This window comes from Chrysemys picta, chromosome 7 (assembly GCF_011386835.1).
Source record: "Chrysemys picta bellii isolate R12L10 chromosome 7, ASM1138683v2, whole genome shotgun sequence".
Classification (NCBI taxonomy): Eukaryota; Metazoa; Chordata; order Testudines; family Emydidae; genus Chrysemys; species Chrysemys picta.
This window is the reverse complement of record NC_088797.1, coordinates 56,054,122-56,077,991: the sequence shown is the minus strand read 5'-3', so window position 1 is coordinate 56,077,991 and position 23,870 is coordinate 56,054,122. Positions and strand designations below refer to the sequence as shown.

General features: G+C 43.2%; 1 protein-coding gene across 21 annotated transcripts in view; it reads left to right on the top strand.

The window, feature by feature from the left end:
* The window catches only part of NDST2 (N-deacetylase and N-sulfotransferase 2), a 242,065-nt gene that overhangs the window by 78,888 nt on the left and 139,307 nt on the right, over positions 1 to 23,870 (top strand). For 6 of the 21 annotated variants that reach the window (XM_042850136.2, XM_065551499.1, XM_042850135.2 and 3 more), the window contains exon 3: positions 10,377 to 10,460. The exons of 5 other annotated variants lie outside the window; for them this stretch is intronic. The gene's annotated coding sequence lies outside the window, so the exon portion shown is untranslated. Of the gene's footprint in view, positions 1 to 897; positions 1,137 to 10,376; positions 10,461 to 15,922; positions 16,173 to 23,870 lie in introns of those variants that run through there. 10 more of the 21 variants (XM_065551506.1, XM_065551502.1, XM_065551507.1 and 7 more) reach the window with 5 other exon arrangements.

Below are 23,870 nucleotides of genomic sequence, written 5' to 3'. Positions count from 1 at the left end.
GGTGATGCCTGGATTTTAAATATGTGACTTCATTTCAGTGCACTTTGGGGAGGAGGCAGGGGAGAGAGAGAGACACCAGGCTTCTGTGCTTCCAGGGTATTCAGTTTGTAGCAGTAAAATTATAAATGTACATCCATGTGTGAGATGAGAGAGGAAAAGGGATGGGGGAGGCAGGCAATCAGGGGTGACTCTGGCCCCCTCCCATTTGGGGGTGCAGAAGGGCTGGGTTGGCACACAGATTGTAATTGCATTAGTGGTTCATTATAAATCAAGCATTGTCCAGGGAATAACAGTTCCGTCTCCCTCCTCCATTTTGCTTGCTGTGGGGTAGCCATGCCCCGATCTAGGGATGGCTGCATCAGCCTTAGTAATGGTGATGCTTCTCCCAGCTCCACTCATGGAGGAGTCATTCCGTCTTCTTAGGATGGATATAGCAGAGTGAGTGATTTCCATTCCCCCTTCACTCTGCTTGCAGCAAAGACATCTCACCCTGATCTTATGACAACTTACCACATGGAGGAGGCTGAGAGGGCAGGAAAAGGGCTTTTCCTTCTTCCCTATGCAACTTGCACAGCAAAGAGAAATGGCAAGGTTTAGAACTCTCCCAGCTTCTTCCACATCAGTTTCTGCCAGGCCTGCTCTTAACTTGCCCCCTCTGTCTGTCTCTCTCTTTTTCCCTCTTCCTTCCATCTCTTGTTACCATGGAGAATGAAATGCTGGCTCCATTCAAGTTGTCGGCTGAATAGGTTTTGAGGTTGATGGATGGTGAGAATCTCTTATCCCTCCACCTCCCTCCTTCTCCAAACACCGCCCCCGCCTGGTTCTTGACATTTTGCTTGCCAGAGAATGGCCATTAGGAAGAGGGATCTGAAAGGGAGGCTGGCAGTGTCCTGCTGAGATGCTCTTTCAGTTTCTTGGATGAGATCAGCAGCCGTGAGAAGGTCTTAAGGACTTTGCTGCAGAGCCTCATCCTCAAGCTGGCTGAAGCATGAATGCTCACTTGAGTGCATGCTCCCCCTTCTCCCCACCCACTTTCTCCAAAACACCCAGAGAAAGGAAGATTCATATGCAAGTCTTGCCTTTGCTTGTGGCTGTGTTTCAAGGGGTGATGTAACCTCTGCGAATTGAAGGAAAAGGTAAGGAACTCTTCGCAATGAATACTGTAGTCCAAACTCACGCTTTCTCAGATAGCTCATGTAGGCTTCATCATACAAAAAGTGGCATTTCTTTGTTGCCGTCTGACTTGCCATGTTTCCTGGCTGCAACGGTGAAGTTTGCCAGGAGTGTGTGTGTGACTGTAATGACAGCTGCCCCTATCTGTGTTGACAGTCTCCTCACAGCATTAATGCCATGTTGTCTGACAGGGTCCTGAGCAGAGATTGTTTACTATCAAATTTGTACAGTTCCTCCCAACAGAATAGTGTTGGATTGTGGATTTTGCTGCACATACCTCCAACTGCTGAGGCCCAGATGTGAGATGTGGTGTAGGGGACATGGCCAAAATGCAGGATAAAAAATGATAGGGGCAGAAAGCTTCAAATGACGGTGTTACAGAATCATACAGAAAACATTTTCCCTGTGATGATTTATCGCTTCTGATGTGAGATAACAGCAGATTTGTGAGGGTTCAGGGTAACGGGGGGTGTACATTTGAAGGACATCCCTGTTAATGTTTTGAAGTACACTCTGCACTTGAGTGCTGGGAGTGTGCCCCCGCGCTGTTGTGCTGTCTATGGCTCTTGCTGCAGTCAAAGGCTGGATGTAGAGGTGGGTAAATATCTGTGGCTTTTTAAATGAAATGCAGGCGTTTTTCCAGTTCGAAATAGTTCCTAAACAGGTGCTTGTTTGGAAAAATGTCTGTTTTTGTGAAATTCTTGCTGAAACCCTGATACAAAACATTTTAGCCTCTTGGTGGTTTGACAAACTGCGTTGTGTTGAATATTTTTGCATTCTCTTTTTCTGATTGCTGCTCCAGCACCTTAGTCTCCTGGTATTTCTGCTTCCTTCCAAAGGGAAATTAAGATGTTTCTGATTTATTTTGTTCATAATAATTTATATGAGCAAAATTTTGTTTAACCCCATTGTTAAACTGAATGGGCTTGCAAGTATGATGGACTAAATCTTGAATTTTGGTTCATTGACTAGCTCACCACTATTTGCTCTGCTGTAGCTGGAAGTGATGCTCCCTGTACTAGTGTATTTGGATATGAATTCTGTTGCTAGCCATATACACCTCTGGACATCAAAGTTTGAATTCTAGTGTAGGCCACAGGTGAAAATCTGTTTTGGTACTTAGCAGCTGCTGTGTATTCCTGGTGGAGATCCAGGCCAGAATTATCTCTGTTCCTCCTCCCCTCCCCATCCTTTCTGAAGTATTAGATGGACAAATGATTCTGCTTCAAGGTAACATAAACTCTCTTTCACTGCTCTGAAGCCTCTGCCTGTGCTTGGGGTTGTTAGACAAGTACATCGTCCCACACCACCACGGGCTTTTGCATCCGTCCTAACAGCTCAGAGTTCACTTCTCCTTGTTACTGCATGTCCTGTTTGTTGTTGGATTGTTGTCTCCCTGCTGGAGATTTCCTACTGTGAGGCTGCTTTTGCTGTTGTGCCAGTGTTTTCCAAAATGCTAATATGGTAATGGTTCCGCCTGTTGGGGTGTGGAAAGGGAATTTTTAATGAGCACATCAGAGGGGTGTGTGTGTATGTGTATATATATGTATATTAAATAAATAAAATAAGTATATGTATGATTATACCACTCTTATTCTTTAATGAGTTTGCTCTATAGACCATAACATTTGTGCGCTCTCTAAGCTTCTCAGGGATACCCCAGACCCATGCAAACATTATGTACCCTGGTTACCCACATGGATCCTCGATCATCAGAAGGGATAATGCCCCTTTACCCTAAATTCACCAGCTGTGTCAGATGGAGTTGAAAGAAAGTGATCGAGTAAGAAAGGAGGGATAGAGGTCCAGTGGGACACAGCATGATATTGGAGATGAGGATTAGCTTCTGAACAGATTCTTAGCCTTATGTTTCCATTTATAAGAGGTGTGGGGGAAGGGAGGGCATCTGTTTCAACCTGGTGCTGAAGGAAGCTGAGACGATATCAGACCTGAGGCTTGGGTTGTGCATTCAAATTTCTTCTGTAAGGTCTGCTGCTGTTTTGATTTTGATATTTCTTTCTGTATGGAAGAGGATGGGTGCCCATCTGTTCCTGAACTTTCACAAGATTAAATGCCCACCTCTTTTTCTCCTCTGCTCCCCTGTGGGGTTTTTATGATTACTAATAATCTCGGGTGCTGTCAAAAGTTTTCCTGGGCATTCCTGACTTGGATTACAGCATCTGAATACACTTAAAAGCATCTTCTCATTATTCTCTAGACAAGTATATGTGGCTTCAGTTGAGTCACCAAAGTTTCTTCCTTCCCCGGCCCACACACACACAAAGAACCACCCTTTCTGATCCTTTACCTGCTGGGAATCAGTCTGACTTTCCCTTGTGGCTGGAACTTCTCAGGTTCTGCTCTTCCACTGGTGCTTGTCAGCTTCCTTCCATCCGGCCTTCAATTAAATTATTCACAGATAAAAATTTTAACTGCCTACTGATTTAAGATTCTTGTCTGCTCTAGCAGCTCTGTCACTCAGGCTTTTTTATAGGTTCCAAGATTAAAGGCCTTTTTCTGTATATATTTTGGTTAGCGCTATTAATCTCCATGGGTGGCACTTCTACGCCACTCCCAGGAATAACTCCTGTCTTTAGAAACTAGCACTCAAGTAGTGGACACTATGCTCCAATCATTGCCCTACCCATTCCCTACAGTTCCCTCACTCATTGCTCCTGTGCCGTTTTTTGTGCTGATTCTACTCTTGCTGACAACGGCTGTAGTAACCCGAGCTCCCCATAGCCATTGTTCTTACAGAGCTCCATGTATTCTGTAGCTGTGGAATTTCCTGCAGAATTCACCGTTTGCTTAAAACTATGTTTCCAAATATAACCTTAACATTTTTTTAAAAAAAGTTATGTTTCTAGTCCTTATGCTTGTGAAAAAAATCTTCCATATGTGAACTGTGTGACGGCAATGTTATCTTCCTGAGTCTGCAAACATCCTGAAGCAGCTGGGGTGTGAACTCACCCCCCACCATACAACTTAATTGAATTGTTAACTCTGAAACTTAATGACAATTTGATGTTAGCTTTAACGGTTTCATTGCTGTTAGCTAATGGAAACATTCAGCTATGGGCATTCATCACTGTTGGGTGTGGGAGTGGCAATGTGATAGCTGATTGCTATCAAGAATTTCTGGGGTAAAACTGCTCTATTCTATACAGGTTCTTACACTGCCCTCATCACCAGAGTATCTGAGCCTGTTCCAGAAGTTCATTTAGTCACATGGCTAATATCTGTCACAGGGGACCTTTGTTTCCCTCATCCTCTTCCCATATGGAAAATTATGTCTTTGTTTTATTTTGGTTGAGGTTGTTTTAATTGTGTTTGTTAGGAATTCAAGACCACAAGGGATATTTCAGGTCAGCTCTTCAATCCCTGCCCCGAGGGAGGAGGAAATGAGGAGATGCACCTCCTACTTATTGCCATAAGCTGTCTGACCATGTTCTGGCTACTTCCTGTGTCTTCTGGGTGCCAGAAACCCAAACTGTCTCCACTGAAGCTGCCTAGACCTTCGAACCTCTCCCCAACCACTCAAACAGCTTCTACAATGTATTTATGCCTAGCCAGTACAAACATCTGCAGTGCATTGGAAATCTGAGTGCCATGTAAAATAAGTTTGATTTGAAGATCAAAATGAATGTAAGGAATGCCAAACTGACTGTAGTTCACTTTCATGTGGAAGATTTTTCTGGATTTCATCTTTGAATTTATCTGATGCTACGGCTGAATCTCTGCTGTGCCTGCTGCAATAGAGCGCCAGAGGGACCTGGGAAGTTTGCTGCAGAGCTCAAGGGTCCTTGTATAAATGGAATCCTTCCTGTTACACCCCTCTTGAGATGTGTTAGACCTGGATCAGGATGAGTAGTTCTACAAATAAATGCTATTTTTGGAGGGGGACAATGCAGTTTGAAGACCCCAGCAGATATACAGTGATATAATATGCAGAGCTCGAAAAATTTACCCAACATCTGCTAGGCAGGGTGCAGAATGCCTTTCTCCCTTTTCCTCTGTTACTGCCAAGAGTTTTCCGAAGGGGCAGCAAAATGAAACTGACCTGACTCTCCTCAGTTTCACTTTTGCCCACAAGTTCTTAATAGCAGCAGTGATAATGGACTAGATTAGTTTGGTTTCCACTGCTGCAGCTTGGACAAGCCCTGAGCAGCAAGCCACTGGAGCGGTCCTTTCTGCAGACTTAGGAAGACATTGTCTGCATTGGTTTACATTTGGCAAGTTGTCTTCATAACCTTAAGGTCTAGAAATTTCATTTATTTTAACTTAGTGTTTGGCAAAGCCTCCTACCAGCCCTCCTCAAGTGGATTTTTTTTAAACCCTATATATGTACGGTAATATTGGCAGGTCTGAATGTGAAGACCTATCACTGCTTTCTCCATTTGCTCATTTCCTTATCTCAGGTGTCATTGACTGGAATATCTTCACCTTTTGTCTCCTGTACAGAATAAACTCAATTACAGGCATATAATTAAATCAACACTGGGGAGGATAATTGGGATTTCAGTGGCTGTATCTCTATGCAGAGCCTAAAAGCTGTGATTCAAAACAAGAGTTTCGGTCATAGGTTCTCACAACAAATTTTTTGGTGGCCTCGGAGTATGGCCACCACCTCTTGCTGGCGGTTGCTCTGATAGTTTTTCCTAAAATACTTTAATTTTAGGAAAAACAAATACATATGCACATATATATGTCTAAATCATTGTCCTTTATTTAAGTAGGCTTTTTTTCCCCCCAGATTCAATAATAAAAATAATGTACAGTTGTCTCTATTCTTTACTGGACCTATAGAGAAACACAAATAAGGTGCTTTGCTTATTTTTTGTTTTGCCTTTTTTTTTTTTTTTTTTTTTTTTAAAGACTTGTTACCTAGTAAATCTGCTACTGTGAAAAGTGGTATTTGTTAATATCACTTTTCACAGCAGACTTATTCAGCCCCAGCAAGCTGGGGGACCGATTAAGCCCTAGATGGGGAGGTGGGTAGGGAGGCAGAGAGGGCCAGCGACGATGCGGGGGTAAGGCCGGGGCTGGAGCTTGAAGCCCTGCGGCTGGGGGACGGAACCCACTGCCACACGGCCAGAGCCTGCCACCCACCACCCCAGGGCTGAAACCCGAAGCCCTAGCCCTACCACCACTGGGAAAGTGGGGAACTCACACTAGTTGCCTGCTCCTACAATGTTTGTGGCTCCAGAAGGGGGCAGGGATCTGTCCCTGCTGGGGGAGGAGAGGCTGATTTGCTACCGTCCCCCATCACCACCCAGGAGGCTGTGGCCACAAGAAAAGCCCCTGGTGGCTGCATGCGGCCACAGTGGCCGCATTTGAGAAATGCTGGTTTAGGTTATTTTTCTAGTGTGTTGAGAGGCCTGTGTATAAGAGCAATTTCCAGCTGAGACAAGATGTGTTTCTCCACTAGCTCAGCACAGCAGGGGCTCGATTCACTTCACCTGCTAGAGCAGCTGCCCTGCAAACCAAGTGGCTTCTAGTTCAAAGCTCCAATGTACTGAATTACTGAGATACAGCTCTCACAGGATGGGGAAGATTCAACTAATTGGTTAAGCCATGTGACTGCTTGCTGCAAAAAGACAAATGCACAAGTGAGCCGGGCTGATTTGCTCAGCAGTTAAAGGTTTGTATTTGCATTTGTCCATCAACTCCTCTCCAGTCATTCTAATGCATCCATCACCTGGGTTCCCCACCTCGCTCACTTCATGATTTCACTCCCCTTGGTCAGTGTCTCGGACACGCTCCCTGTGCCCAAATCTGGGGGATACTCAGTCTGCGTGTGTAATATCTCTATTTCTGTGGAAGCTAGGGGTTCTGGCTCTTTGCCCATAGTTCATTTTACATTATGCAGAGCTATATGCCTTCTGCCTGTGTAGCTCTCAGCCTGCCCTAGCCTGGATCTGGAACACAAAATCAAAATGAGGCACTATAAAACAAAACATAACAGAGGAAGCGTGACGAGATGTGGGATTAATCCCGTTAACATAAATACTGTTCCCTCTAACCTCAGTTTCCTGAGTCAGTGTTTGATGTCTATTTACCGTGAAGACTGAGAATAGCAGGCTCGGATGGGATGGAATCAGATTTGGGTGCAACGTGAGGGACGCCCATCGTAATCGGATGCAGCTGAGGAGTATACGCCTCAAGGCCAGCTGCTGGCTATTTCAGCTTTGTTACTGTGAAATCCTATCCTTTAGTCTCATTCCAAAGAAGTGGCATTTGACACCCTCCTTCAGAAATATGGTTATCTCTGGCTGGTTGTATACTGTTTTCCCTCAGTGGTGGAATTGGCTTTCTGTTCTGTTTTTGGAGGAATGGAGAAGAAGGGCTGTTTGGGAAGGGATGCTCAAACTAACTCAATTTTACATCCATCCCAAACAATATCTGCCATTATTTGATGGCAGAAAGGGATTATAGTGTGGATAAGAAGGTGCAAACAGAGCTCCTGGAAAAATCTGTCATATTTCACTGTTGTTCAGGGATTTTGTTCTAAAAATCTCTTGCCGACATGTTGGGGTCTAGTCAAGCCTACAAGGAAGTCTGTCTAAAGGCAATAGCCCATCAGCACAGTATTACTTTAGATTTAAGACCAGATTTGGCTCTCAGATACATTCGTGCAACTCACATGGACTTCAGTGGATCTAAGAGCAGAATTCTTCCCTATAAGCACAATAAGGGTAATATGATCTAGTGGACTGAGCCTCCTGAAGTCTAATCCCAGGTTGGCTGCTGATTTGCTGTGCAACTGTGGGCAAGTAATTTAATTTTCTGTTTCTCCATCTGTAGAATGAGGATAATTACCCACCCTTCGTAAAATGCTTTGAGATCCTTGAATAAGCACAGAGTATTATCTTCCAAAAGAAGGCCAGGCCAAGCAGCATAGATTGCCAAGAACCCACTGCTTCCCTCAGTGTATTATCTCAGTGTAGCGCACTGGCTTTTGCAAATGACACTGTTTCCTGGCAGTTGATCTCAAGAGAGTATAGGCCGAGTTCTCTCTTAGCTCAAGGGGAAGTGGGGGTGGTTTTGGAGCTAAAGCACAAGGTTTCTTGTCCCATCTCCACAGTTATATGCACTTTATCTAGTAATTGTGTCTGTTGTTCAAAACTCATGGATTTGTTGCATGATGCAAATATTACTGGATACCATTAACAGTAGGTCTTATCAGCTGCAAGCAGCAGCACCTGCCTTTAATTCAAAATCCATGCACCTGGCGCGATTGGTGCATTTTAAACATGTTTAAATTAATAATAAATGTTGACTTGTAACAAGTAGAGTGAATAAGGAGAATTCTCTGTCTGATGGATGTGAGTGGTGTCTGGAATCAACTGAAGAATATAGCTTCATATAATCAAAGTGAAATACTGTAGATGTTTTTGGGAAGCTTGGTTACTAGCTCAAAGGAGCTCAGGGCTAAGATCCAGGCCAGTAAGTACTAAATACTGTAGTGCTTTGTGTTGTGCATACATTGACTACCATGCTTAACTAAGTATATTACTTTTGGGGGCTGTTTTTGAGTCTAGAGAGTCAGATCCTAATAAAATCCTTGAGAATAGATCCCTGAGCACCACTTTCAATTTCTCTTTTGCTGGGGAATCTTTTAGGGAGTGCCTGGGGATGCAGGGCAGTGAACAGGAGCCTGGTTCCCTTGCACATGATTCAAGTGTCAGAAGAGAGGATCTCAAGGGCTGCAAAGAGGATGTGGGAGAGAACAAGATCCTGTTCTTTTTGGACCTCTGACCTAGCACATAGGCAGACTGCACAATGTGCAGTCTGGCCAAGCTCAAAATAAAGTATTTGGGTCAGACTTTTCCTCCAGGGATGCTCAGTGCTCAGAATGTTTGTTAGAGAAAATTGAGAGAAGGCAAATAATCCTGTACTGGGCTCTGCTGCAGACTTCACCTATGCTTGAATAACAGCTTTCTTCTTGGGACAGACTCAATTCTGTTTGATGTCTCTCTTCTTTGTATATAGACATCTCTCTCTACTATGAACTATAGAGTGCTTCTTTATTTTCCACTTCTGGGCTCAGCAGGCCTACAGTTTTCATGTGCTGTAGAGTAGGTTGCCAGGGGTATTTTGTGGAAAAGACAGCTATGTTGAGGTTTCTCCCCACCAGAATATTTCAGGATTTTTTTTTTTTTTACCTCCTGAAATTGTGATTTTGAAAAGTTTTTGTTGTTGAGTGAAGAGGAAATGGTTCCTGAAGAAGTGTGCGTGAAGGCTGGGCTTATCACAGTGTGCTCTAGCAAGAGGAGACTAGACAGGGAGCAATGCAGGACTGACAGTTTAGGCCTACTGTTGTTGAGACCCTGCCTCCTCAGCAGATGACAGAGAGGAAAATGAGCCTGTCAGTGGCAAACAGTTGGTTTTCCTCTTACCTTGCAGGTTTTGTTTCCTGTGTGTGGCTTTGCCATGTCACTGATACCCACGTTATGATGAGGTTTGCAGTGACCACATTATAAAACGCTACTGTCACAGTGACAGGTCAAGCTGTGCTTTAGACTCCTTTTGAATATAGCTTCTGGAGTACAGCTTCACCCCTCTCTGGGTGGGATCACATGCCACGTGGTCCGTGCCATTCTTAGACTGAATTTCTGGGCTGCGCCGCCCCCCTCCACACACCCCATTTACCAAATGTAGTAACATGACTGGCCCACCTGTGTTTAGCACCTGTTAGCCCTTTTCCTCTGGGCCCAGTGGCGGATGGAAGTAACTCAAAACCAGCTTCTTCAAACAAAATAGTATTTATTTACCCGAAGGTGAATGTAGCAAGCAGGAAAAAAAGGGATAAAACAACAAAAGGCCTGTATATCTGTGTCAGGCCTAAACTTCAACCTTTCCTTGCCAGTTTTGGGTGAGTTCCAGATGCCCTGCTCTTGGGGGAGACAGACCCTGCAGAATTCTCTCTTTCTGTCAGAGGCTCATTTCCAGCTGCTGCCCACTCACCTGCCTTCCTCTCTAGCTCTCCTATTGTTCCCTTCAGGTACCTCATAGCTGTAATTGTTTTGATTCCTGTTTGTTTCCCTGTAACAGCCTATTTTCATTTAATTCCTTGCAGTCAGGCTGGGCAATAGCAAATTGGTAAACACAGATGCCACAGGATGTGTCTGTTCTGGAAAACATCACTGCCCCACTGTACCTGACATCAGTATGTTAAACTAAGCTGTTCTTCCTCTCGGCAGGTGCACAGTGCCCTTTGCTCAGTCTGCTTTTGGTGCAGTGTAGCCTGGCTCTTCCTCCAACTCTGCACACAGCTGCTCAGCGAGGTAAGAGAAACATGGATGTAACTGTGATCATTTTGGATTGGGGGGTGTGGGGCAAGGGACAGGATGAGAGCAGCCCTCTTCCTGGGATCTTTGTTTTGGCATGTTGCTGACATGATCATTTTCTCAGTCTAGGAAATGGTGATGAATTCACCCTTCCCTCATTAGGTCATAGTACACTCTGCTCTCCCTTGTCTGTTGCCGTTTGTGAGGTGCCTTGGAGTACAAGTAATGCTTTGCAGTTCTTTAGAAATTCTCGAACATTAAAAAGCACACTGGGACAGGGAGTGTCCTTTTGTTCTGTGTTTGTATGGTGTGTAGCACAGTGGATTCCTGGTGTAAGATTGAGGTCCTAGATGCTACCATAATACATAATAATATCTCTGTGAAATAGATAAATGTGTACACCATTTTACACCTGGGTAAACTGAGGCATGGCACGCAAGTCAGTGATAGCGTTTTAGACTGGAACGAAGAGTCACTGGATAATGCATCCTTCTTGCAAAACATAAAGAAACTATAACATCCTGGAGTGTGATGCAGGTGTCAATAAGTAATGTTTGCTGTCCTGTCCAATATGCACTTGAAAGTTGGAACGCTTTGTGCCAGGGCTGTTCAAGGGGACATTGAAAGGCTGCAGTTGGTGCTCCAGAGTGCACCCATAACTATGTTTTTAGTGCTAGTTAGCTGTAAATTCAAAAGCAAATCTGGTCTTTGTGTGTAATGATTCGCATCCATCCACAGTTTGATGGGAACAATTGCCCACATATTAAGAGAGCTAACACATGCTCCATTGTATGAACTGCATCTGTGTTCCAGCTCTTCCCAGGTGTAGGTGACTCCCGTTCTCTGAAGGCAGAGTACAGTACAAACACAAATGTATAATGTTGAACAGAAGCTGGGGAGGAAGTGAAGCCAGCTGTGCTCTGGATGTAGAGGGAATGACTGGCTGGCTGGTGTAAAGGCACAGACTAATCCAGACACAGCACCAAGCACCCAGGAGAGGTTTTTGGTAGGAGAGGGTAATGTGTCACTGCCAGACTGTTGGAGCCTCTTCTCATGTTTTTTTTTCTCACTCACCCTCCAAATCTCCTCAATTACCTTTCTTTCTCATTCCCTTCTGCTCTCCTCCTCCGTTGTCTACCCATTATTCAGAAGGTAGCACACAGTGGCGGTTAGGAATATATTCTAGTAGAAGAAGCGGGCTGAGGACTATGAAAGAGTTAATAGGTCCCACGTGGCTGCTGGAGCCAGCTCCAGCCAGTGGTGTTGGAACAGCAGATTGAGGGGTAATTTCAGGTTGTCTTCAGGGAACAGTAGAGATAAGAGATTGACTGACTGATATCTCCCCAGCACTCCCTCAGCCGCTTATCAGCATGATATTCAGGGCTGTGTGTTTGTGACCTGAAAAGGATGTTCCAGCACAAAGTTTCCAGCCCTGTGGGCCTGCTCCTCTCATGTCGCCTTGTACTGCAGTAATTAATACAATCACTGAGAAGGGGGTGTATTAGAAGGGGAGATGCAGGGTCACACATCTTGGTTTGGTTTGTGTGCAGCCCTTTTTGTGTTTAATGTCCATACCTGTTTCCAAGTTGGGCTAGTCAATGCTGGGAAATAAAGACATGTTATAACATGTGCTAGCACACCGCACATTAAACACTCTGTGGAGAGGTTAGCCATGACCAGCTCACATGATTTTAAAAGATGACAGTCCTTGTGTACACTAAGTGCTAAGTTGTGCATTACAACCCAATGTCCTTTCCCAGAGTGGTAAGCCCTTAGATCTCCCTGCTGTCTTGGAGACTTGCTTAATGAGCTCCCTGGCATGTAGTAGTGACATTAACTGGCCTTGGTGGTGGCTGCTAGCCAAATCTCCCTGTGCTACCATTTTATTGCATTTCATGCTGGCTAACCACTATTCCAGGAGCTGGTCAGTTTGTGTCTTTAGCCAGAGTGTCTGTTAGCATCACAGGTAACAGTATGGGAGAGCTATAATCTCAGCATCTCCCAGCAGGATGGTGGTTCCTAATCACTGGTACTTAAAATTCTGAGCCCTGGTGTTCTGCCTCAACAAACTTCTCACTCACTTATGCCTTCTGTAAAGTACACTGGCTCTTGGACTGATCCTGATCTTAGTGTTGTGCAGAAGAGGAGGGAGGTCATCACTGCGTACAGGAGAAGGGAGATCAAGGCCGTGGTCAAATGGTACAGCCAATTCTGTAGTTGGGTAATGGGTATAGTGGCTTGAAAAGGTTGAATACTAGCATTAGGTAATGGTGTATGGAAGGTGTACTGGTTGTGAGGGTAGCTTGGAGGGCTTCCAGCCCCATCCTCCCCGCAGCAGTGCTGTAGTAGGAGGGAGTATAATTCTCTTCTTCCTTCTCTCTCTTTGCTGTGTTGCTCTTTCCCCTTCCTGCCCTTTTCATACTCTGCCCTCATGATTGTATCTGAAACTGTAAAGTAACAGCATAAAAACCTGTCCAAATCTCAATAACTTTAATAGAGCAAAAGTGGGATGGGAAGGAGCCTTGTTCGTGTGTTTTTGTTACCAGACGTGATTTGACGGCTAAGACTAAAGAGGAACTTTGGTGAGTACGGCGACTTCCCGTGTGCGGGGAATAAGAGAGAGTAAATTGTCAGTTGAAAACAGCAGGAGCTGCATTAACAAATATAAATGAAACAGATGGCTGAGATGCTGCAGCTTAGAATCTCCTGGAAGATCTTTAGCTTGGAGCTGTAAGAGATTATTTTAAAAGGAGTAATGAAAACAACAATACAAACTTTAAGTTCATCATCACCAAAAAAAAATAAAGACATCCACTTGAATGAGATGAAATTCACCAGGCACTAATTCTTTCTTCACCTTGCAAATCTCAGAGCTATGGAATTTAGTACTGTGTCAGATATTGCAAGTACGTGTTATAGACTGTCATACAGTGGGCTTGTCTGGTTACTTAGTAATATTCTTCCTGTACTTCCATGTGAGAGACCCAGTCTCTGGCAAATGCTGCTAGAGAAAGGGAATATTGTACCTCCCATCACACTGTTGTGATCCTCAGCGGGCTGTTTTTAAAGACCTGTGGTTGCTTCAAGAAAAGCCTCTGAAAATATTTTATTTAGAAAAGATTCTCCTTTTATTAGTGTTGCACTAGGGATGTTAAAGTTCTGATTTGAGGAGGCATTTTCATGTAAAGCACATAAAAACAAACACACATCACACATTTAGTTTTCAGGTAATGTTTTTCAGGCTCGTTTCTATCCCAAAGGTGATTCTCTCCTCTCCCCCCCCCCCCCCCCCCCGTGAAAAAAATGACAACATTGCTTCTGAGTATTGTGGTTTCATCACAGTAGGAAAAACTGGAATTTCAGTGGTGAGATTTTTTTTTTAAACATGTTACTTTTTGGTAACCAAAGGAGGCTTATTTTCAAATTGGCAGTGCATTTTGTCTTCAGTGAAGACTAACTGTTTTGTTGTAAAGGCCATAGATAGCAGTAAAGACCTGCATGCAGTCTTTGTGTGTATCTGATGATCTGCACGTTAAAATACATACAGCTTCATTTGAATCCTTCATTGCACATTCAGACAAATGACTTTGATTGCAGAAACACGTTCCCAGACAAACTGATTGATCACCTGTTCATAGAGTTTTGTTCCTTATGTTTTGGGGGTTTTTTATATAAAAATTTGTTAATGTGTTATGGTTGAGCTTTCAAACATTATTTAAAATTCAGGAAATTCTGCGTTATGTAACTGCCCCCTTGTGCACGTTTAGTTTGTCTTTATTACTGTGTTTTTCCCCAGATTATATCATTTCCTTACCATAAATATATCTAAGTGCATATAAAACAAAAGCATAAAATCTATTCCTGAAATCATCTATACTTACAAAATGTTGGGGCTGCTGAAAGAACTCCTTTCCCTTGCCTCCTCCCACCCCCAAAAATACCTCTTCCCATTTAATTATTTATTTCACCCTTCTCCCTGCCCTGCCACATAGCTTGAATAAACAGACACACTGTAATGTGCTCTGAAGGTCAGCGAACCTGACCTCTATTGGACAAAGTGTGGGGTGGGGAGGAGTGAGTTCTGGAGTCAGGCACCACTCATTGAGAAATATTTGCTCCCAGATGGCTAAATCTGGGCACTACCCACTCCAGAGACCTCACTGATCATAACTGTTCAGTAAGAGTTTGAAGGGAAATATAGTTTCAAAGGTAGCCAGGACACAAATGGTAGCCAGGACATAAAGACGTTGTGGATCAAAACCAGCACTTCGAACATCTTTCCTGCTGGAGTCTTGCAGCCTTGACCCATCCCACTATCAAGGCTGTGACCAGTGAAACAACAAGCAGAGGTGAACCTGGCACCACTTTGGCAGGCTGCCCGTCATGTGTGAGCATGCTTTCATGTAAAATGCATTCTCAGTAATAGGGGCATTAGTCACTCTCAGCATGCTGTGAGGATCCTTCCCTCGCCTCACTTCAGGGTTATACGTTGGGCACTTGAGTTCTGGTGGCTGTGGCAGTCATATCTTTGAATTTCTTTACCTTTTACCTCCTGCTCCAGAGGTACAGGGAGGGCAAAAAACAGTCTTTCAGGTTTCTCCTCTGGCCAGTCAAGGCTTTTTTATTTTTTTAAGGGACTTAATCAACGTGAGCATATGACCCACACTTACTGGGCATTACTTGTTCATGGTGAATAATTGCAATCTCCGATCCCCATCACGAATGGGATTCAACATGTTACTTGCGCCTGTCGGCATGTACAGCCCTAGACATCTAAGGGCATCACAGACCTGTTGCTCAATCTCTGGTGGTTGAATGCCACTTGTTCCTCTAAGAAGTTGGACACCAATCGCTTGGGAGTCGCATGACTAGTTAGCATGCCAGCGTCTTGTTTGTTATCGGAATTAACCAGACAAATGGCTCCACTGAGCATCAGCATATAACTGCCTCTCCTCTGCACCCCCAGCCAGCTGCTTTCTTATTTAGTGCAAAAGAGCTAGAAAGTGGGTGAGAGACACAGAATAGCTGTAGAAGAAGTGGATAGCTGGTCTGATAAAGGCCTAGAAAGGGAACAAAAGAAAAATGTTGCTGCTCCAACTCAGAATTGGGGCGGGGGGACAAGAAGATGCACTCACTGTTTGGTGTCTGACAAATGGAGAGAGGCCTAAAGTGAAGCTCAGAGGGAGGCAATGACAAGTGGCTGCAGGGGCGACTAGGAGTTGGACCCCATAACATTTCAGGTCATCTCCATCCCTGCAAACAGTCAGACTGAAGAGAGGCCAAAAAGGGGATATGTGCAGGGAGAAGAAAGGAAGACAAACATGCAGAAACACAGAGCAAGGACAGCTGTGGTTCTGAAAGTGTATAGCATCATGTTTTCCCACTGAATGAGCTGCAGGCAATCATTAACTTCACTAGTTAAAATACAGTTTCTACCAAATGTCCATATGCTATCCTTGATCTTTGCGCAAACCTTTGATATCAGTAGGAGTGCGTCTGGGGATTGAGGGTAGTACATGGCTCTCGCTTTGGAGACAAAGCTCCCAGCGCCAAATTAAAAGTGTAAATCAGCCTATTCCACAGACTGAGGACGATATGCCAGCTGTATGCCATTTGAAAGAGAGCTAAGATTCCAAACTTTCACATGGTAGAAAGTGGTAATCTCCAGCTCTAGAAGCTTAAGGATACCCACTAACATTCAGAATTCAGGTAGGTTGGGAGGGGAGGGAAAACGAGATAGAAATTAGAATCAGGTGGTTTTATTCTTTTTTAAAGGTCCAGTATCTTGCATCCTACCAAGTCAAGGAAATACTTTCTGAGTGAAAGTGGGAATGCTCAGCTTTCCAGTGGGATAAAGCATTTATCTCTACCCCTGCTGGTTCACAAGATATCATACTTAATTATGCCAGACTTACATTGGTTTGAACATTTTTTTTACACTAGTCCAGGAGTGACTGTAGCAGGTCCCAAACCTTGGGCCAGTGTCCTCCTCAATTCCTACTGTACAGTCAAGTATGTTTTAGAGACCGATTTCTGAGATGAGGTTACGGTCAGAGTAGCAGCTGTAAATTAATCTGCACTGTCATACACACCTAGTGAATATTTCAGGTGTGATACAGTATTATATTGAGTAGGTCTGGTATTTGTGTTGTGGATTATAGAGAATTCTTATGGTAAAAACTGCATCACCAGTATTGAATTACTTGCTATTAATAACTTTATATTTGCTCAGATAATAGAGTAGCTGGGGGATTAATTTTTAGTTTTGTTTTAGTGACAGTTTAGCTTGATTTTTCCAGTGAAGGCAACAGGATACACCTGTCTAAGCTGCGATAATGGATGAAACCTTCCTTCATGTGGAAAACAACTTTCCTTTATTGTAAGATCATTTACTTCCCTGAACTGTAGTAGCTTCAGTCTTTGAAATCAGAGCTCTGAGATTCCAGATTGAAACTGTCTCATGCGGGGGCCTGAGCTGACTGGGTGCATGGGGAAATACTTAGCTAATTTGTAATCTGCCACAGATGTGAAATATATCTCTGCCCTAGTGCTAAGCTGTGGTGCATAACTTTGGTGCTGTGGGTACTAGAATTCCCTATGCTTCTGCTGACAGATGTGGTGAGGGTCCTTTCCAGAAGGAATATGGAAATCTCTGTTGGAGAAAAGACTCCTTGGGATGTGGGAGACCAGGAGTGTTTAAATTTGGAAAAAAAGTGGCTATTTGGAACTGGAGCATTGGGACTTATTTCTGTCAGGTTGCAGCTGCAGTGAAGTCTGGTGGAATCTCAGTGCAGATGTGGGACAATGGTTAGAGGTTAAAGTTGGCTAAGTTCTCAGAAATTTGTGTGTTACCTTGTTGCCATGGGAAGGGCTTTGACTGACTCCTTTCCATGTGCAGAAGTGGTCCTTTGATTGCAGGCATGAGCAGGAAGGTTTAATATGTTGGTTTCATCTTTGTGTCTCTCTTTCTCCTTTTTCTCTGGGAAGATTAGAAATGCTGTGAGATGTTCTTGCTTCCTTCCCTTCCATTAACAAGCCCTCAGGCGATATGATTTGGTTTATGGTTCTAACAAGACTATCGTGGGTAAAAGCAGAATGTAAATACTTTACTGCTGATGGCTGTAGGCCTGCCAAACCAGCACAGAATGATGCTTGGAAATGACTAGGAGAAGGGGAGAGATGGCTACCCAAGACACTGGGAAGCCTGGTGTGGGAGGCACCTTGCTCTGCCTTTCTATGGGAAACTAATACAATTGGATGTTGTCTAGTGTTTTAAATTACTTGGGGGGAGTGTGGAGGGTAAGCTGGGGTAGAAAAAAAATACTTAGCAGCTTTGGAGGGCATAGTTGGGACCAATGCAAAGCTGAATATGATTCTTGCACTATACCATGAATGAACTAGATCCTTGTACAAGAATTAATGTCCCTGCCAGCTGTATAAATCATATATAATCAATCATTTACTACTGTCAGTATTCTGTATTCTTTGTTAAAGGAGACACACGCAATTACAGTTGACAGCACTTACTTGACAAATGCATTATCTTCATTCTTATGATCCTTCTGATTTCACTGCCAAAACCAAATAGAACTGTCTGTAGTGCTGGGAAGATCCTACTTAAACCACACCAGAGCTCGGGCTATCTCTGACAAGGTTCTTGTTTGGTTCGCATAAATTGAACAAACTTGCAGAGAGTTGGGCGTGTGGAAGCACTACATGTTCATCATGCGTCGGCTTGGCAGAATTCAATTTGGATTTGTTTTATAATTTTGACTGATAATGTTAGTGTTTACTTTTAAGCATTTTTAGATTTTTATCAATTTTAAATTTTCACAGCTGTAGGAAATTAGGAGGAGTCAGACAATAATTATTGAATGACAGTCGATGTTGAGAGTCAAAAAGTTAAAGGTTCATAACCATTAAAACACAATTTGTTGACATCATATGTCAGTGTATAAAGTAAATAGCCTGAAATCAAACTCTAATAAATTCTCAAGAATAATTTTTGTTACGTTGTCTATCTGTACATTTTGATGATTATCAGTGGAAATATTTTTTGTCAGTTTGTATGTACAGTGAAATCAATGTTTTATCTACATTTACTGATACAAATTGAATCCTTCCAAACCTAATCGGGTTTTTGCAAGCAACACAGCACTTAGCTTTGATTACATCTAAAAGTTTTGCCAGCATAGCTATGTCAGTTAGGAGTGTGAAAAAATCAAACCCTAACCAACACAGCTATGCCAGCAAAAACCCTAGTGTAAACATAGTTATGCTGACTGTCTCTCCAATACGGGGGTTTACTGATATAGCTATACTGGCTAACTCTTGCTAGTGTAGAGAGGACCTTATTGATAATACTGAGAGCCTCTTACAATAGAGGAGAGGCACAACACAAAGGGTTTACAGACATAAATTAAGCCTCACAACACACCTGTGAAATAAATCATGCTTCTGGCTTACCAGTGTCCAGTATCTCTTTTTTAATATGAGATTTTTTTGTGGGAATGGGAGAATTAGGCTTTAGGGAGGAGCAAACATCCTGATGTAACAGTTGCATTGGTAAGACTTTGCTAGTCTATTGGAATTCCCTGCTGTCATGCAAGATGCTTGAGATGACTTGTCAAAATCAGTGCTTCAGAGCATCGGATGCTTATTAGTTGCTGATATCATCTAACCTTAATAAGCATGAGGGGTCTGTACTGTGTACTGCTTGCACTTGGCAATTTCTTCCTCTTGTCAAATTTGTCAGAATCTGTCAGAATCTGAAGCCGTTTTTTGGATGTGTAGCATTCTCATTGACTGATGTTATTCAACTACACCATTCCATCGTATTCTCCTTAGAGCTCCAACAGGCCGTGCTGCTTATATTCAGTTAAGGGCTCTTATAGGGAATGGGAAAGAGAAGCAAAAAAAGCAAAATTTTAGCTGTTATTACATACACACCCAAAAAAACAACTATGTTAAAAGAACATTATTGAGGTTTCAGAGTCAAGCACTCAGAAGTTGGGAAATGTCAGAATTAAGTTTTCCCTTGCTACCTTAATTTGGCCCTCCTTGTGAGTATCCATTATAATACCATTTTGAATTACATGATCACATTCCATTTTTTCCACTCCGTCCCTCGTGGACTAAGGAGTCTGAGGTTCTGCACTTCACCAGGACATGGGTTTTTTTTTTTTTTTTCTATAGTGGCAACAAACATCAGTTTTTGACTCTTAGTAAGCTCTCGGGGTAGCAGAGCCTTGGTGCTTTATTTGTCTGTAAAGCACCATGTCCACAAGGATTTTATATAAAGAACAAATTTAGGAGTAATTTTAGCCAAATTGTGCAATTTATCCTTCTTCCCCAGCTCAGGTATTGAAGAGGAATTGGTTTCCTTAACAAGACACCACTCTCACCAAGTGCACATTGCACAGGGAGGGAGTCAGTGTTGAAAAGCTGGCCTGGTCCCAGTAAAATCTGGGAAGGGGTGGAGGCATCTGGGCTGTCAATGTTCCTTGTGGGCCTTCTGAGTATCCTAACCCCTCTTGTTTGTGAAACTAAATTCCAATAACTGCTCTGCAATGTGATCAGTGTCTCCACTCCCAGGGCTGCTTGATTTGTTAACAGTATTTGTGTGCGGTTTCCATGGCAATAGCATGCTCTTTTTTTCCTCATGATGATTGTTGCTTTGAGGATTGAACCTCTAGAAAATGCTTGGCCTTGTTGTCCCCCACCAAGCGTTCCACCAGCCTGGGAGTCTGCAGCTGGGAGGGGTGGGATGGGGGGAATGTGACCACTGGCAGAATCGATGTGATCACAAAGTGGTGGTGGAAGGAACTAGCCCTGTGGTTTTTAATGTTAATAAGATGGTTGTAAGTGTTGGCTTGTCCCTAACTGTGTGTGTTCGCCAGGGCTTGGGACCTTGGAGTTACAGCCAGCCATTTCAGGTTCTGCCTGTACTCTTGTAACTGCACATGAGACAGTTTCCCTGAGACACATTCATGCATAGTTACAGGCCCAGACCCACACTCTTTTGTATGTCTGCTTGTAGATGGTGTTTTGCACACCACATTAATGCACTCATTGATTCTTATGAAACTTATCCCACTTTGCAAGGAAAAGCAGGCAGTGCTGTATGCTCCCATCTATCCCAGTAAAAGGCATTTATTAGCAAAGTAGGAGGGGCTCTGAGAAACTAGCAAAGCAGTACAGTAGAACCTCAGAATTACGAACACCTTGGGAATGGAGGTTGTTCGTAACTCTGACCAAAACGTTATGGTTCAAAAGTTTACAACTGAACATTGACTTAATACAGCTTTGAAACTTTACTTTGCAGAAGAAAAATGCTGCTTTCCCTTTATTTTTTTAGTAGTTTACGTTTAACACAGTACTGTACTATATTTGCTTTTTATTAATTTATTTTTTATTTTGTCTCTGCTGCTGCCTGATTGTGTACTTCCAGTTCCAAATGAGATGTGTGGTTAACTGGTCAGTTTGTAATGCTGGTGTTCATAACTCTGAGGTTCTATTGTATTATGCTATTCTTTATGGCAGCTCCTGCTGGGCTACGTTAGGCCGTGATGGTTCTGTGGTAGCCAGAACCTCCTCTACAAATCAGGGTATTCCCCAATGTGCCGCCTGCTTGGGGGGTTGGGACTGTAGCAGTTGAGGAACTGCCCCCACACATCTATTGTTTAAAAATGTTGAGTAGATCTGGGTCTTGTCATTAATAGTCATCATTTAAAAATAGACAAGCAGAATGAGGCGATTTGGTATCAGGATTCACATAAACATGAACTGTGATAGCTTGTCTTTTCCCCCAGAATACTGTATGTTCGTCTTGTGACCTGTGGTTAGGAAACCACATTCTTCCTGTGTGCCACTGCCTAATGGCAGTTTAATTGTAGGTGCTTTTGAATGGCAACTGTTTTATTTTCCCTGTCTAACTCTCTTCCCTCCCCTCGTCCCTGATTCTAAGAGCTGAGACATCATAAGAACAGCCATACTGGGTCAGACCAAAGGTCCATCTATCCCAGTATCCTGTCTTCTGACAGTGGCCAATGCCAGGTGTCCAGAGGGAATGAACAGAACAGGTGATCATCAAGTGATCCATCCCCTGTCACCCATTCCCAGCTTCTGGCAAACAGAGGCTAGGGACCATCGCTATGCATCCTGGCTAATAGCCATTAATGGAGCTATCCTCCATGAACTTGCCTACTTCTTTTTTGAACCCTTTTTCTGTGCAGCGCAGCAGATGTATAAAAGACCAAGGTACTTTCTCTGACGTTGTTTATCCCTGTCTTTCCTCTTCCTTCACCTGAGAATGCACCTTTTTAAAAGTTGAAACTGCAGAGTGTAGGGAGCTGGTTGTATAGGGTACTGCACGGACAGGCTCATTAACTGATTAGGCACCAGGTCATTTAAACATTTTGCAAAAGTTAAATTTTGATCCAGACAAGTTGATTGTTTCACCAAGGTTGAGTGTTGGAATCCTCTCTTTTAAGAGGAAATGTCTACTGTAAGGGCTCAGCTCAATGCCAGAAGGAATCCTGACAGAGGGTAGAGCAAGACTGAGGGGAAAAACAGCTGAGGAGAGTTGGCAGTTTTTCAAAGGGACACTATTAAGGGCCCAAAAGCAAGCTATTCCACTGGGTAGGAAAGATAGAAAATGTGGCAAAAGACCACCTTGACTTAACCACGAGATCTTGCGTGATCTAAAAAATAAAAAGGAGTCATATAAAAAATGGAAACTAGGACAGATTACAAAGGATGAATATAGGCAAACAACACAGGAATGCAGGGGCAAGATTAGAAAGGCAAAGGCACAAAATGAGCTCAAACTAGCTACAGGAATAAAGGGAAACAAGAAGACTTTTTATCAATACATTAGAAGCAAGAGGAAGACCAAGGACAGGGTAGGCCCACTGCTCAGTGAGGAGGGAGAAAACAGTAACAGGAAACTTGGAAATGGCAGAGATGCTGAATGACTTCTTTGTTTCGGTCTTCACCGAGAAGTCTGAAGGAATGCCTAACATAGTGAATGCTAATGGGAAGGGGGTAGGTTTAGAAGATAAAATAAAAAAAGAACAAGTTAAAAATCACTTAGAAAAGTTAGATGCCTGCAAGTCACCAGGGCCTGATGAAATGCACCCTAGAATACTCAAGGAGCTAATAGAGGAGGTATCTGAGCCTCTAGCTATTATCTTTGGAAAATCATGGGAGACAGGAGAGATTCCAGAAGACTGGAAAAGGGCAAATATAGTGCCCATCTATAAAAAGGGAAATAAAAACAACCCAGGAAACTACAGACTAGTTAGTTTAACTTCTGTGCCAGGGAAGATAATGGAGCAGGGGTCGGCCACCTTTCAGAAGCGATGTGCCAAGTCTTCATTTATTCACTCTAATTTAAGGTTTCGCGTGCCAGTCATACGTTTTTAGGAAGGTCTCTTTCTATAAGTCTATAATATATAACTAAACTATTGTTGTATGTAAAGTAAATAAGGTTTTTAAAATGTTTAAGAAGCTTCATTTAAAATTAAATTAAAATGCAGATCCTCCCCCTGGACCGGTGGCCAGGACCCGGGCAGTGTGAGTGCCACTGAAAATCAGCTCGTGTGCCGCCTTCGGCACACGTGCCATAGGTTGCCTACCCCTGTAATGGAGCAAGTAATTAAGGAAATCATCTGCAAACACTTGGCAGGTGGTAAGGTGATAGGGAATAGCCAGCATGGATTTGTAAAGAACAAATCATGTCAAACCAATCTGATAGCTTTTTTTGATAGGATAACGAGTCTTGTGGATAAGGGAGAAGCCGTGGATGTGGTATACCTAGACTTTAGTAAGGCATTTGATACGGTCTCGCATGATATTCTTATCAATAAACTAGGCAAATACAACTTAGATGGGGTTACTATAAGGTGGGTGCATAACTGGCTGGATAACCGTACTCAGAGAGTAGTTATTAATGGTTCCCAATCCTGCTGGAAAGGTATAACAAGTGGGGTTCCGCAGGGGTCTGTTTTGGGACCGGCTCTGTTCAATAGCTTCATCAACGACTTAAATATTGGCATAGAAAGTATGCTTATTAAGTTTGCAGATTATACCAAACTGGGAGGGATTGCAACTGCTTTGGAGGATAGGGTCATAATTCAAAATGATCTGGACAAATTGGAGAAATGGTCTGAGGTAAACAGGATGAAGTTTAACAAAGACAAATGCAAAGTGCTCCACTTAGGAAGGAACAATCAGTTTCACACATACAGAATGGGAAGAGACTGTCTAGGAAGGAGTATGGCAGAAAGGGATCTAGGGGTTATAGTGGACCACAAGCTAAATCTGAGTCAACAGTGTGATGCTGTTGCAAAAAAAAGCAAACATGATTCTGGGATGCATTAACAGGAGTGTTGTGAGCAAGACACG